The following is a 15,682-nucleotide window of genomic DNA, read 5'->3' as shown; positions in this document are numbered from 1 at the left end:
AAAAGAAAGAGACAGGAGGTCAAGAGAAAGGTGCAAGAGGTGAAAAAAAGGGCAAATGAGAGTTGGGGTGAGAGAGTATCATTAAATTTTAGGGAGAAGAAAAAAATGTTCTGGAAGGAGGTAAATAAAGTGCGTAAGACAAGGGAGCAAATGGGAACTTCAGTGAAGGGCGCAAATGGGGAGGTGATAACAAGTAGTGGTGATGTGAGAAGATGGAGTGAGTATTTTGAAGGTTTGTTGAATGTGTTTGATGATAGAGTGGCAGATATAGGATGTTTTGGTCGAGGTGGTGTGCAAAGTGAGAGGGTTAGGGAAGATGATTTGGTAAACAGAGAAGAGGTAGTAAAAGCTTTGCGGAAGATGAAAGCCGGCAAGGCAGCAGGTTTGGATGGTATTGCAGTGGAATTTATAAAAAAAAAAGGGGGTGACTGTATTGTTGACTGGTTGGTAAGGTTATTTAATGTATGTATGACTCATGGTGAGGTGCCTGAGGATTGGCGGAATGCGTGCATAGTGCCATTGTACAAAGGCAAAGGGGATAAGAGTGAGTGCTCAAATTACAGAGGTATAAGTTTGTTGAGTATTCCTGGTAAATTATATGGGGGGGTATTGATTGAGAGGGTGAAGGCATGTACTTATTATTATTTTTATTATTTATTTATTTTGCTTTGTCGCTGTCTCCCGCGTTAGCGAGGTAGCGCAAGGAAACAGACGAAAGAATGGCCCTACACATGCACATGTATATACATACACATCCACACACGCAAATATACATACCTATACATCTCAGTGTATACATATATATACACATACATATACACTTGTGTACATAATTCATAATGTCTGCCTTTATTCATTCCCATTGCCATCTCGCCACACATGGAATAACAACCCCCTCCCCCCTCATGTGTGCGAGGTAGCACTAAGAATGAATACAAAGGCCACATTCGTTCACACTCAGTCTCTAGCTGTCATGTAATAATGCACTGAAACCACAGCTCCCTTTCCACATCCAGGCCCCACAGAACTTTCTATGGTTTACCCCAGACGCTTCACATGCCCTGATTCAATCCATTGACAGCACGATGACCCCGTTATACCACATCATTCCAATTCACTCTATTCCTTTCGCGCCTTTCACCATCCTGCACGTTCAGGCCCCGATCACTCAAAATCTTTTTCACTCCATCTTTTCACCTCCAATTTGGTCTCCCACTTCTCGTTCCCTCCACCTCTGACACATGTATCCTCTTGGTCAATCTTTCATCACTCATTCTCTCCATGTGGCCAAACCATTTCAAAACACCCTCTTTTGCTCTCTCAACCACTCTCTTTTTGTGGCCACACATCTCTTACCCTATTATTACTTACTCGATCAAACCACCTTACACCACATATTGTTCTCAAACATCTCATTTCCAGCACATCCACCCTCCTCCACACAACTCTATCCATAGCCCATGCCTCACAACCATACAACATTGTTGGAACTAGTATTCTTTCAAACATACCCATTTTTGCTTTCTGAGATAATGTTCTCGACTTCCAAACGTTCTTCAAGGCTCCCAGAATTTTTGCCCCCTCCCCCACCCTATGATTCTCTTCCGCTACCATGGTTCCATCCGCTGCCAAATCCACTCCCAGACATCTAAAACACTTCACTTCCTCCAGTTTTTCTCCATTCAAACTTACCTCCCAATTGACTTGACCCTCAACCCTACTGTACCTAATAACCTTGCTCTTGTTCACATTTACTCTCAACCTTCTTCTTTCACACACTTTACCAAACTCTGTCACCAGCTTCTGCAGTTTCTCATATGAATCAGCCACCAGCACTGTATCATCAGCAAACAACAACTGACTCTCCTCCCAAGCTCTCTCATCCACAACAGACAGCATACTTGCCCCTCTTTCCAAAACTCTTGCATTCACCTCCCTAACAACCCCAACCATAAACAAATTAAATAACCATGGAAACATCACACACCCCTGCCGCAAACCTACATTCACCGAGAACCAATCACTTTCCTCTCTTCCTACACGTACACATGCCTTACATCCTCGATAAAAACTTTTCACTGCTTCTAACAACTTGCCTCCCACACCATATATACTTAATACCTTCCACAGAGCATCTCTTTCAACTCTTTTATTCCTTCTCCATATCCATAAATGCTACATACAAATCCATTTGCTTTTCTAAGTATTTCTCACATACATTCTTCAAAGCAAACACCAGATCCACACATCCTCTACCGCTTCTGAAACCACACAGCTCTTCCCCAATCTGCTGCTCTGTACATGCCTTCACCCTCTCAATTAATACCCTCCCATATAATTTCCCAGGAATACTCAACAAACTTATACCTCACTAACTTGAACACTGACCTTTATCCCCTTTGTCTTTGTACAAACATCTTTTTATTCTCCCTAAAAGTTAACGATTCTCTCACCCCAACTCCTATTTGCCCTCTTTTTCACCTCTTGCACCTTTCTTTTGACCTCCTGCCTCTTTCTTTTATACATCTCCGAGTCATTTGCACTATTTCCCAGCAAACATTTTAGGAGTATGGGGATTTTCAGTTTTTAGTGGTACTTTATAGTTTAAATAAGCTAAATCTGAACCTCATGTAAGGAAAGTTGTTTTGAGTTAGCTATGTTGAGATTTTTTTGAGTTGAACAATTTATGGTCCTTCATGTAACAATATTGTTTCTCTCAGCAGATAAGACGAGGGCCATCCTTGTTGGTTGTATTACCGAGGTGAGTTTGTGATCAAATCATAAGTTAGTTCCTGTAATGAAATTAATGATGAAAACCTTTATTCTGTTTACGGTTAGGTGACTGAATGCCATTGATGTAATTAGGGCGGACTGAAAGATTTTAGTTATCTATATAGTTGTTATGATATATACTTTGCTTCAGATGTTTTGAACATTTTCCAGGTGGTGGTAGTTTGTATGGTTCACGCACGCAAAGATGAAGTAAGTATTTGGAAATGCCGTGTTTACTCGCATCTTTCATAACATGAAAATATTATCAGTAGATATCTAGAGGTTTTGATTTGGTACTTAGATATCTGACTTGAAATCATTTGGTTTTTATTCCTGGAATAAAGTAGTAACTACTTTGCTGGTATGGTTTCGCTTATATAGAAAATTAGAAGCACAACCCATCAGTTGTTCAGTCAGTTATGTATGGGGAGAGGACAAACATTTGCAAGGTAGCATCATGAATGCTAAGATTATCAACTGTAGCATTTCTCAAGTTAGTTATTGATAGAAATATTGTTCAGTCATATTGAACATGGTACAAAGAGTGTGGATGTGTGCAGATGAGTATACTTGACACCAAGGAAGTGAATGATACAATTGAGGCTTTTGATAGTTGTTTGACATTGCTTTGTATTAAGTATAATTGGGTTTACGGTGTAGAAAGGTATATAAGTTAAGGTATACGTGACATTTGACAACACTGTTGCTGGTGCAACTGGTAATTGGACAAATTTTGAAATTTTACTCTTTGTAAATGAATTGAATCACAGTGAAGTAGGTAAAGTAAATGATAAGATTTGCACAGTTGGTACCTGCTCTACACTGAAGGCCTAACTGCTGCACACGTTTGGTGTGTTAGGATGATTTGCTGTATGCAGAATTTCTACACTTGAATGTTACTGTTGGGCAAAATAAACTAAAATGATTTTTTTCGTTCCCATATGGACACCTTTGAAATTGTTAGGTCGAATGCATTCTTTATACACATTGTAAAGCTGTTTATAGAGTAGAAGTTTGGGGATTTGTACTTTTAAGTGGTACTTTCCTATGTAATTAAAGTTATTTTGAGTTGGCTATTTAGAGATTTTTCGAGTTGAACAATTTATGGTCTTTCATATAACAATATTGTTTCTCTCAGCAGATAAGACGAGGTCCATCCTTGTTGGTTGTACTACTGAGGTGAGTGAGTTTGTGATCAAATCATAAGTTAGTTCCTGTAATGAAATTAATGATGAAAACCTTTATTCTGTTTACGGTTAGGTTACTGAATGCCATTGATGTAATTAGGGCGGACTGAAAGATTTTAGTTATCTATATAGTTGTTACGATATATACTTTGCTTCAGATGTTTGAACATTTTCCAGGTGATGGTAGTTTGTATGGTGCACGCACGCAAAGATGAAGTAAGTATTTGGAAATGCCGTGTTTACTCACATCTTTCATAACATGAAAATATTAGCAGTAGATATCTAGAGGTTTTGATTTGGTACTTAGATATCTGACTTGAAATCATTTGGTTTTTATTCCTGGAATAAAGTATTAACTACTTTGCTGGTATGGTTTCGCTTCTATAGAAAAATAGAAGCACAACCCATCAGTTGTTCAGTCAGTTATGTATGGGGAGAGGACAAACATTTGCAAGGTAGCATCATGAATGCTAAGATTATCAACTGTAGCATTTCTCAAGTTAGTTATTGATAGAAATATTGTTCAGTCATATTGAACATGGTACAAAGAGTGTGGATGTGTGCAGATGAGTATACTTGACACCAAGGAAGTGAATGATACAATTGAGGCTTTTGTTAATTTGACATTGCTTTGTATTAAGTATAATTGGGTTTATGGTGCAGAAAGGTATATAAGTTAAGGTATACGTGACATTTGACAACACTGTTGCTGGTGCAACCGGTAATTGGACAAATTTTGAAATTTTACTCTTTGTAAATGAATCGAATCGCAGTGAAGTAGGTAAAGTAAATGATAAGATTTGCACAGTTGGTACCTGCTCTACACTGAAGGCCTAACTGCTGCACATGTTTGGTGTGTTAGGATGATTTGCTGTATGCAGAATTTCTACACTTGAATGTTACTGTTGGGCAAAATAAACTAAAATGATTTTTTTCGTTCTCATATGGACACCTTTGAAATTGTTAGGTCGAATGCATTCTTTATACATACTGTAAAGCTGTTTAAAGAGTAGAAGTTTGGGGATTTGTACTTTTAAGTGGTACTTTCCTATGTAATTAAAGTTATTTTGAGTTGGCTATTTAGAGATTTTTCGAGTTGAACAATTTATGGTCTTTCATATAACAATATTGTTTCTCTCAGCAGATAAGACGAGGTCCATCTTTGTTGGTTGTACTACTGAGGTGAGTGAGTTTGTGATCAAATCATAAGTTAGTTCCTGTAATGAAATTAATGATGAAAACCTTTATTCTGTTTACGGTTAGGTTACTGAATGCCATTGATGTAATTAGGGCGGACTGAAAGATTTTAGTTATCTATATAGTTGTTACGATATATACTTTGCTTCAGATGTTTGAACGTTTTCCAGGTGGTGGTAGTTTGTATGGTGCACGCACGCAAAGATGAAGTAAGTATTTGGAAATGCCGTGTTTACTCACATCTTTCATAACATGAAAATATTAGCAGTAGATATCTAGAGGTTTTGATTTGGTACTTAGATATCCGACTTGAAATCATTTGGTTTTTATTCCTGGAATAAAGTATTAACTACTTTGCTGGTATGGTTTCGCTTATATAGAAAAATAGAAGCACAACCCATCAGTTGTTCAGTCAGTTATGTATGGGGAGAGGACAAACATTTGCAAGGTAGCATCATGAATGCTAAGATTATCAACTGTAGCATTTCTCAAGTTAGTTATTGATAGAAATATTGTTCAGTCATATTGAACATGATATAAAGAGTGTGGATGTGTGCAGATGAGTATACTTGACACCAAGGAAGTGAATGATACAATTGAGGCTTTTGATAGTTTGTTTGACATTGCTTTGTATTAAGTATAATTGGGTTTACGGTTCAGAAAGGTATATAAGTTAAGGTATACGTGACATTTGACAACACTGTTGCTGGTGCAACTGGTAATTGGACAAATTTTGAAATTTTACTCTTTGTAAATGAATTGAATCACAGTGAAGTAGGTAAAGTAAATGATAAGATTTGCACAGTTGGTACCTGCTCTACACTGAAGGCCTAACTGCTGCACACGTTTGGTGTGTTAGGATGATTTGCTGTATGCAGAATTTCTACACTTGAATGTTACTGTTGGGCAAAATAAACTAAAATGATTTTTTTCGTTCCCATATGGACACCTTTGAAATTGTTAGGTCGAATGCATTCTTTATACACATTGTAAAGCTGTTTATAGAGTAGAAGTTTGGGGATTTGTACTTTTAAGTGGTACTTTCCTATGTAATTAAAGTTATTTTGAGTTGGCTATTTAGAGATTTTTCGAGTTGAACAATTTATGGTCTTTCATATAACAATATTGTTTCTCTCAGCAGATAAGACGAGGTCCATCCTTGTTGGTTGTATTACCGAGGTGAGTTTGTGATCAAATCATAAGTTAGTTCCTGTAATGAAATTAATGATGAAAACCTTTATTCTGTTTACGGTTAGGTGACTGAATGCCATTGATGTAATTAGGGCGGACTGAAAGATTTTAGTTATCTATATAGTTGTTACGATATATACTTTGCTTCAGATGTTTGAACATTTTCCAGGTGGTGGTAGTTTGTATGGTGCACGCACGCAAAGATGAAGTAAGTATTTGGAAATGCCGTGTTTACTCACATCTTTCATAACATGAAAATATTAGCAGTAGATATCTAGAGGTTTTGATTTGGTACTTAGATATCTGACTTGAAATCATTTGGTTTTTATTCCTGGAATAAAGTATTAACTACTTTGCTGGTATGGTTTCGCTTCTATAGAAAAATAGAAGCACAACCCATCAGTTGTTCAGTCAGTTATGTATGGGGAGAGGACAAACATTTGCAAGGTAGCATCATGAATGCTAAGATTATCAACTGTAGCATTTCTCAAGTTAGTTATTGATAGAAATATTGTTCAGTCATATTGAACATGGTACAGAGTGTGGATGTGTGCAGATGAGTATACTTGACACCAAGGAAGTGAATGATACAATTGAGGCTTTTGATAGTTTGTTTGACATTGCTTTGTATTAATTGGGTTTATGGTGCTGAAAGGTATATAAGTTAAGGTATACGTGACATTTGACAACACTGTTGCAACTGGTAATTGGACAAATTTTGAAATTTTACTCTTTGTAAATGAATTGAATCGCAGTGAAGTAGGTAAAGTAAATGATAAGATTTGCACAGTTGGTACCTGCTCTACACTGAAGGCCTAACTGCTGCACACGTTTGGTGTGTTAGGATGATTTGCTGTATGCAGAATTTCTACACTTGAATGTTACTGTTGGGGAAAATAAACTAAAATGATTTTTTTCGTTCTCATATGGACACCTTTGAAATTGTTAGGTCGAATGCATTCTTTATACATACTGTAAAGCTGTTTAAAGAGTAGAAGTTTGGGGATTTGTACTTTTAAGTGGTACTTTCCTATGTAATTAAAGTTATTTTGAGTTGGCTATTTAGAGATTTTTCGAGTTGAACAATTTATGGTCTTTCATATAACAATATTGTTTCTCTCAGCAGATAAGACGAGGTCCATCTTTGTTGGTTGTACTACTGAGGTGAGTGAGTTTGTGATCAAATCATAAGTTAGTTCCTGTAATGAAATTAATGATGAAAACCTTTATTCTGTTTACGGTTAGGTTACTGAATGCCATTGATGTAATTAGGGCGGACTGAAAGATTTTAGTTATCTATATAGTTGTTACGATATATACTTTGCTTCAGATGTTTGAACGTTTTCCAGGTGGTGGTAGTTTGTATGGTGCACGCACGCAAAGATGAAGTAAGTATTTGGAAATGCCGTGTTTACTCACATCTTTCATAACATGAAAATATTAGCAGTAGATATCTAGAGGTTTTGATTTGGTACTTAGATATCCGACTTGAAATCATTTGGTTTTTATTCCTGGAATAAAGTATTAACTACTTTGCTGGTATGGTTTCGCTTATATAGAAAAATAGAAGCACAACCCATCAGTTGTTCAGTCAGTTATGTATGGGGAGAGGACAAACATTTGCAAGGTAGCATCATGAATGCTAAGATTATCAACTGTAGCATTTCTCAAGTTAGTTATTGATAGAAATATTGTTCAGTCATATTGAACATGATATAAAGAGTGTGGATGTGTGCAGATGAGTATACTTGACACCAAGGAAGTGAATGATACAATTGAGGCTTTTGATAGTTTGTTTGACATTGCTTTGTATTAAGTATAATTGGGTTTACGGTTCAGAAAGGTATATAAGTTAAGGTATACGTGACATTTGACAACACTGTTGCTGGTGCAACTGGTAATTGGACAAATTTTGAAATTTTACTCTTTGTAAATGAATTGAATCACAGTGAAGTAGGTAAAGTAAATGATAAGATTTGCACAGTTGGTACCTGCTCTACACTGAAGGCCTAACTGCTGCACACGTTTGGTGTGTTAGGATGATTTGCTGTATGCAGAATTTCTACACTTGAATGTTACTGTTGGGCAAAATAAACTAAAATGATTTTTTTCGTTCCCATATGGACACCTTTGAAATTGTTAGGTCGAATGCATTCTTTATACACATTGTAAAGCTGTTTATAGAGTAGAAGTTTGGGGATTTGTACTTTTAAGTGGTACTTTCCTATGTAATTAAAGTTATTTTGAGTTGGCTATTTAGAGATTTTTCGAGTTGAACAATTTATGGTCTTTCATATAACAATATTGTTTCTCTCAGCAGATAAGACGAGGTCCATCCTTGTTGGTTGTATTACCGAGGTGAGTTTGTGATCAAATCATAAGTTAGTTCCTGTAATGAAATTAATGATGAAAACCTTTATTCTGTTTACGGTTAGGTGACTGAATGCCATTGATGTAATTAGGGCGGACTGAAAGATTTTAGTTATCTATATAGTTGTTACGATATATACTTTGCTTCAGATGTTTGAACATTTTCCAGGTGGTGGTAGTTTGTATGGTGCACGCACGCAAAGATGAAGTAAGTATTTGGAAATGCCGTGTTTACTCACATCTTTCATAACATGAAAATATTAGCAGTAGATATCTAGAGGTTTTGATTTGGTACTTAGATATCTGACTTGAAATCATTTGGTTTTTATTCCTGGAATAAAGTATTAACTACTTTGCTGGTATGGTTTCGCTTCTATAGAAAAATAGAAGCACAACCCATCAGTTGTTCAGTCAGTTATGTATGGGGAGAGGACAAACATTTGCAAGGTAGCATCATGAATGCTAAGATTATCAACTGTAGCATTTCTCAAGTTAGTTATTGATAGAAATATTGTTCAGTCATATTGAACATGGTACAAAGAGTGTGGATGTGTGCAGATGAGTATACTTGACACCAAGGAAGTGAATGATACAATTGAGGCTTTTGTTAATTTGACATTGCTTTGTATTAAGTATAATTGGGTTTATGGTGCAGAAAGGTATATAAGTTAAGGTATACGTGACATTTGACAACACTGTTGCTGGTGCAACCGGTAATTGGACAAATTTTGAAATTTTACTCTTTGTAAATGAATCGAATCGCAGTGAAGTAGGTAAAGTAAATGATAAGATTTGCACAGTTGGTACCTGCTCTACACTGAAGGCCTAACTGCTGCACATGTTTGGTGTGTTAGGATGATTTGCTGTATGCAGAATTTCTACACTTGAATGTTACTGTTGGGGAAAATAAACTAAAATGATTTTTTTCGTTCTCATATGGACACCTTTGAAATTGTTAGGTCGAATGCATTCTTTATACATACTGTAAAGCTGTTTAAAGAGTAGAAGTTTGGGGATTTGTACTTTTAAGTGGTACTTTCCTATGTAATTAAAGTTATTTTGAGTTGGCTATTTAGAGATTTTTCGAGTTGAACAATTTATGGTCTTTCATATAACAATATTGTTTCTCTCAGCAGATAAGACGAGGTCCATCTTTGTTGGTTGTACTACTGAGGTGAGTGAGTTTGTGATCAAATCATAAGTTAGTTCCTGTAATGAAATTAATGATGAAAACCTTTATTCTGTTTACGGTTAGGTTACTGAATGCCATTGATGTAATTAGGGCGGACTGAAAGATTTTAGTTATCTATATAGTTGTTACGATATATACTTTGCTTCAGATGTTTGAACGTTTTCCAGGTGGTGGTAGTTTGTATGGTGCACGCACGCAAAGATGAAGTAAGTATTTGGAAATGCCGTGTTTACTCACATCTTTCATAACATGAAAATATTAGCAGTAGATATCTAGAGGTTTTGATTTGGTACTTAGATATCCGACTTGAAATCATTTGGTTTTTATTCCTGGAATAAAGTATTAACTACTTTGCTGGTATGGTTTCGCTTATATAGAAAAATAGAAGCACAACCCATCAGTTGTTCAGTCAGTTATGTATGGGGAGAGGACAAACATTTGCAAGGTAGCATCATGAATGCTAAGATTATCAACTGTAGCATTTCTCAAGTTAGTTATTGATAGAAATATTGTTCAGTCATATTGAACATGATACAAAGAGTGTGGATGTGTGCAGATGAGTATACTTGACACCAAGGAAGTGAATGATACAATTGAGGCTTTTGATAGTTTGTTTGACATTGCTTTGTATTAAGTATAATTGGGTTTACGGTGCAGAAAGGTATATAAGTTAAGGTATACATGACATTTGACAACACTGTTGCTGGTGCAACTGGTAATTGGACAGATTTTGAAATTTTAGTCTTTGTAAATGAATTGAATCACAGTGAAGTAGGTAAAGTAAATGATAAGATTTGCACAGTTGGTACCTGCTCTACACTGAAGGCCTAACTGCTGCACACGTTTGGTGTGTTAGGATGATTTGCTGTATGCAGAATTTCTACACTTGAATGTTACTGTTGGGCAAAATAAACTAAAATGATTTTTTTCGTTCTCATATGGACATCTTTGAAATTGTTAGGTCGAATGCATTCTTTATACACATTGTAAAGCTGTTTATAGAGTAGAAGTTTGGGGATTTGTACTTTTAAGTGGTACTTTCCTATGTAATTAAAGTTATTTTGAGTTGGCTATTTAGAGATTTTTCGAGTTGAACAATTTATGGTCTTTCATATAACAATATTGTTTCTCTCAGCAGATAAGACGAGGTCCATCCTTGTTGGTTGTACTACTGAGGTGAGTTTGTGATCAAATCATAAGTTAGTTCCTGTAATGAAATTAATGATGAAAACCTTTATTCTGTTTACGGTTAGGTGACTGAATGCCATTGATGTAATTAGGGCGGACTGAAAGATTTTAGTTATCTATATAGTTGTTACGATATATACTTTGCTTCAGATGTTTGAACATTTTCCAGGTGGTGGTAGTTTGTATGGTGCACGCACGCAAAGATGAAGTAAGTATTTGGAAATGCCGTGTTTACTCACATCTTTCATAACATGAAAATATTAGCAGTAGATATCTAGAGGTTTTGATTTGGTACTTAGATATCTGACTTGAAATCATTTGGTTTTTATTCCTGGAATAAAGTATTAACTACTTTGCTGGTATGGTTTCGCTTCTATAGAAAAATAGAAGCACAACCCATCAGTTGTTCAGTCAGTTATGTATGGGGAGAGGACAAACATTTGCAAGGTAGCATCATGAATGCTAAGATTATCAACTGTAGCATTTCTCAAGTTAGTTATTGATAGAAATATTGTTCAGTCATATTGAACATGATACAAGAGTGTGGATGTGTGCAGATGAGTATACTTGACACCAAGGAAGTGAATGATACAATTGAGGCTTTTGATAGTTTGTTTGACATTGCTTTGTATTAATTGGGTTTATGGTGCTGAAAGGTATATAAGTTAAGGTATACGTGACATTTGACAACACTGTTTGGCAACTGGTAATTGGACAAATTTTGAAATTTTACTCTTTGTAAATGAATTGAATCGCAGTGAAGTAGGTAAAGTAAATGATAAGATTTGCACAGTTGGTACCTGCTCTACACTGAAGGCCTAACTGCTGCACACGTTTGGTGTATTAGGATGATTTGCTGTATGCAGAATTTCTACACTTGAATGTTACTGTTGGGCAAAATAAACTAAAATGATTTTTTTCGTTCTCATATGGACACCTTTGAAATTGTTAGGTCGAATGCATTCTTTATACACATTGTAAAGCTGTTTATAGAGTAGAAGTTTGGGGATTTGTACTTTTAAGTGGTACTTTCCTATGTAATTAAAGTTATTTTGAGTTGGCTATTTAGAGATTTTTCGAGTTGAACAATTTATGGTCTTTCATATAACAATATTGTTTCTCTCAGCAGATAAGACGAGGTCCATCCTTGTTGGTTGTACTACTGAGGTGAGTGAGTTTGTGATCAAATCATAAGTTAGTTCCTGTAATGAAATTAATGATGAAAACCTTTATTCTGTTTACGGTTAGGATGCTGAATGCCATTGATGTAATTAGGGCGGACTGACAGATTTTAGTTATCTATATAGTTGTTATGATATATACTTTGCTTCAGATGTTTTGAACATTTTCCAGGTGGTGGTAGTTTGTATGGTGCACGCACGCAAAGATGAAGTAAGTATTTGGAAATGCCGTTTTTACTCACATCTTTCATAACATGAAAATATTAGCAGTAGATATCTAGAGGTTTTGATTTGGTACTTAGATATCTGACTTGAAATCATTTGGTTTTTATTCCTGGAATAAAGTATTAACTACTTTGCTGGTATGGTTTCGCTTATACAGAAAATTAGAAGCACAACCCATCAGTTGTTCAGTCAGTTTATGTGTAGGGAGAGGACAAACCATATACCATATACATTTGGGAGGTAGCATTATGAATGCTAAGATTGTCTACTGTAGCATTTCTCAAGTTAATTATTGATAGAAATATAGTTCAGTCATATTGAACATGGTACAAAGAGTGTGGATGTGTGCAAATGAGTACACTTGACACCAAGGAAGTGAATGTATACAAATGAGGCTTTTGTTAGTTTATTTGACATTGCTTTGTATTAAGTGTAATTGGGTTTGTGATGCAGAAAGTTATATAAAGTAAGGTATACGTGACATTTGACAGATTTTGAAATTTTACTCTTTGGAAATGGATTTCAGTGAAGTAGGTAAAATAAATAAGACTTGTACAGGTGGCACCTGTTTGACACCTAAGGCCTAAGTGCAGCACACATTTTGGTGTGTGAGGATGATACACTGTATGCAGAATTTCTACACTGTTACAATTGGCCAAAATAAACCAGAGAAATTAATTTTTTCATTGTTATGTGGACATATTTGAAAGTGTTAGGTTGAAAGCATTCTTTATACACGTTGTAAAACAGTTTGAGTAGAAATTTAGGAAATTTAGGGGTTTTCACTTTTAAGTGGTACTTTGTATATTAAATAAGCTGAATCTTAACCCTATGTAAGGGAGGTTGTTTTGAGTTGGCAATTTATATTTTTTATAGTTGAACAATGTGTCATTCATGTAACAGTATTGTTTCTTTCAGCAGATAAGATGAGGTTCATCCTTGTTAGTTATACTACTAAGGTAAGTTTGTGGTCAAATCATGTTATTTCCTGTAATGTAATTAATGATGAAAACCTTTTTTCTGTTTACGGTTAGATTACTGAATTCCATTGATGTTTAACTAGGGCGAACTTACAGACTTGCAATAGTAGATATTTTATATTCTGTGCATTTCTTCAAATTTTTTTCTTGGACAATTTGCAGGTGGTAATTGTATGCGATGCAGACTCTAACTGATATTGAGTAAGTAAATGCCTTTGTTGTTCACATTTATCATAACATGACGAAAATGAATAAATAGATGAGCTGTCTTGATTATATATTAATTGGGAATCTGATTTTTAATTAATTCATTACTTTTATTTTTCACTCCAGAACATAAAGTTTTAAATTCTTTTGCAGGTCTGGCTGCTATTAAAGATGGGCAGGGAGAAGTAGACAGTCTGTGATATATGTAAAAGCAAGGCAGGCTGCATTGGGAATTGATTACAGATTCTTTGGGAAGGAATTTTGCTCCTTTTTTTTTTTTTTTTTTTTTCAAATAATTCAAGTTGTGATGAGTTAGTGCTTAAAACACACACACACACACACTTCAAGAAAAGAAATGAAGGTAAGGTTGTGAAAAAGTAAATGGTATGGTTGCGAGGCGTGGGCTATGGATAGAGTTGTGCGCAGGAGGATGGATGTGCTGGAAATGAGATGTTTGAGGACAATGTGTGGTGTGAGATGGTTTGATCGAGTAAGTAACGTAAGGGTAAGAGAGAGGTGTGGAAATATAAAGAGCGTGGTTGAGAGAGCAGAAGAGGGTGTTTTGAAATGGTTTGGGCACATGGAGAGAATGAGTGAGGAAAGATTGACCAAGAGGATATATGTGTCGGAGGTGGAGGGAACGAGGAGAAGAGGGAGACCAAATTGGAGGTGGAAAGATGGAGTGAAAAGGATTTTGTGTGATCAGAGCCTGAACATGCAGGAGGGTGAAAGGAGGGCAAGGAATAGAGTGAGTTGGAGCGATGTGGTATACCGGGGTTGACGTGCTGTCAGTGGATTGAATCAAGGCATGTGAAGCGTCTGGGGTAAACCATGGAAAGCTGTGTAGGTATGTATATTTGCGTGTGTGGACGTATGTATATACATGTGTATGGGGGTGGGTTGGGCCATTTCTTTCGTCTGTTTCCTTGCGCTACCTCGCAAACGCGGGAGACAGCGGCAAAAAAAAAAAAAAAAAAAAAAAAAAAAAAGAGAGAGAAAGATATGAAGAATTTGTATAGAAACTGTAAGAAGGCAAAGGTTAAATCTCACAGAATGGCCATAGAGGAAGGATGTGATACAAAGCTGTCAACAAATGTATAATGTAATCTGTACACATCTGTCATTTCAAACCCTTATGTTATGTAATTGAGGCCAATAAATTTGCCTGAGATGTTTATTAAAGTAAGATAGGGAGAGATCTATGTATCAAGTATAAATTGTATTATGTTACGAGAGCCATGTTTATTTTTGCTATTTTAAATATATTTTTATAAATTTTTGTCTGTGTTTGGTATTTGGCCATCATAACATTCAAAAGTAGGTATATAATTACGGCCATTAGCTGTCAGATGTTAGCCAGATGGTAAGGGAATCTGTGTCCAGCCCAAATCTCTGTTAACAGCTGTTATTTCAGAGTTATGTTTTAATGGGCCTATGGGCTGATTATACACCCTTTAATGTAAGGGGTGTAGGCAGAACGTAATACTTATCAGCCCACATCTGACAATATTGTTCCACAAACATTTAATTTCTGAAAGTTCTACCCTCATCAGTACATTATCTAAGGCCTTTGCTTTGCACCCATACAACATCGTTTGGACTAATATACCTGTGAACATACCCATTTTTCAACAAACATCTGACTTATTTCCCAGGCTCTCTGAGAATCTTACAATCCGTCCATTAACAAATGTAACAACCATAATGAGTTCCTTAATGGTCAGTTCTTTCCCCGTTCCTCTTCATTCTCATCTCATAACCCCTTTCTTCCCACACAGTATGAAGCTCTTATATGGAGATGAGCTCAGTCACATCACAGCACCTTAGCACCACAGTTGCAATGAGAAATATGGAACCCCACATTGAATAGTTGGAACAGGCTCAGCCAGAACAGATCTTCTGTATCCCCATGAAAGCCTTCAGTCACCCTTTTAACTCTTACAGACACAAGTCCAATCTGCTTTGTAATGTCTTACTAAATGGACAGTCATG

The 15,682-nt window shown here is 36.0% G+C and overlaps 1 protein-coding gene across 3 annotated transcripts in view; it reads left to right on the top strand.

The window, feature by feature from the left end:
* Window positions 1-14,969, top strand: part of LOC139749170 (uncharacterized) — a 117,944-nt gene extending 102,975 nt beyond the window's left edge. For all 3 annotated transcript variants that reach the window (XM_071662826.1, XM_071662827.1, XM_071662828.1), the window contains 20 exons: window positions 2,724-2,761; window positions 2,944-2,982; window positions 3,911-3,951; window positions 4,137-4,175; window positions 5,101-5,141; window positions 5,327-5,365; window positions 6,295-6,335; window positions 6,517-6,555; window positions 7,471-7,511; window positions 7,697-7,735; window positions 8,665-8,705; window positions 8,887-8,925; window positions 9,851-9,891; window positions 10,077-10,115; window positions 11,045-11,085; window positions 11,267-11,305; window positions 12,224-12,489; window positions 13,422-13,462; window positions 13,646-13,684; window positions 13,844-14,969. The gene's annotated coding sequence lies outside the window, so the exon portion shown is untranslated. The remainder of the gene's footprint in view (window positions 1-2,723; window positions 2,762-2,943; window positions 2,983-3,910; window positions 3,952-4,136; window positions 4,176-5,100; window positions 5,142-5,326; window positions 5,366-6,294; window positions 6,336-6,516; window positions 6,556-7,470; window positions 7,512-7,696; window positions 7,736-8,664; window positions 8,706-8,886; window positions 8,926-9,850; window positions 9,892-10,076; window positions 10,116-11,044; window positions 11,086-11,266; window positions 11,306-12,223; window positions 12,490-13,421; window positions 13,463-13,645; window positions 13,685-13,843) is intronic.
* The last annotated feature ends 713 nt before the right edge of the window (window positions 14,970-15,682 follow it).

This window comes from Panulirus ornatus, chromosome 6, assembly GCF_036320965.1.
Source record: "Panulirus ornatus isolate Po-2019 chromosome 6, ASM3632096v1, whole genome shotgun sequence".
NCBI lineage: Eukaryota > Metazoa > Arthropoda > Malacostraca > Decapoda > Palinuridae > Panulirus > Panulirus ornatus.
Note: the sequence above shows the minus strand (reverse complement) of the source record. Positions and strands in the feature narration are given on the sequence as shown.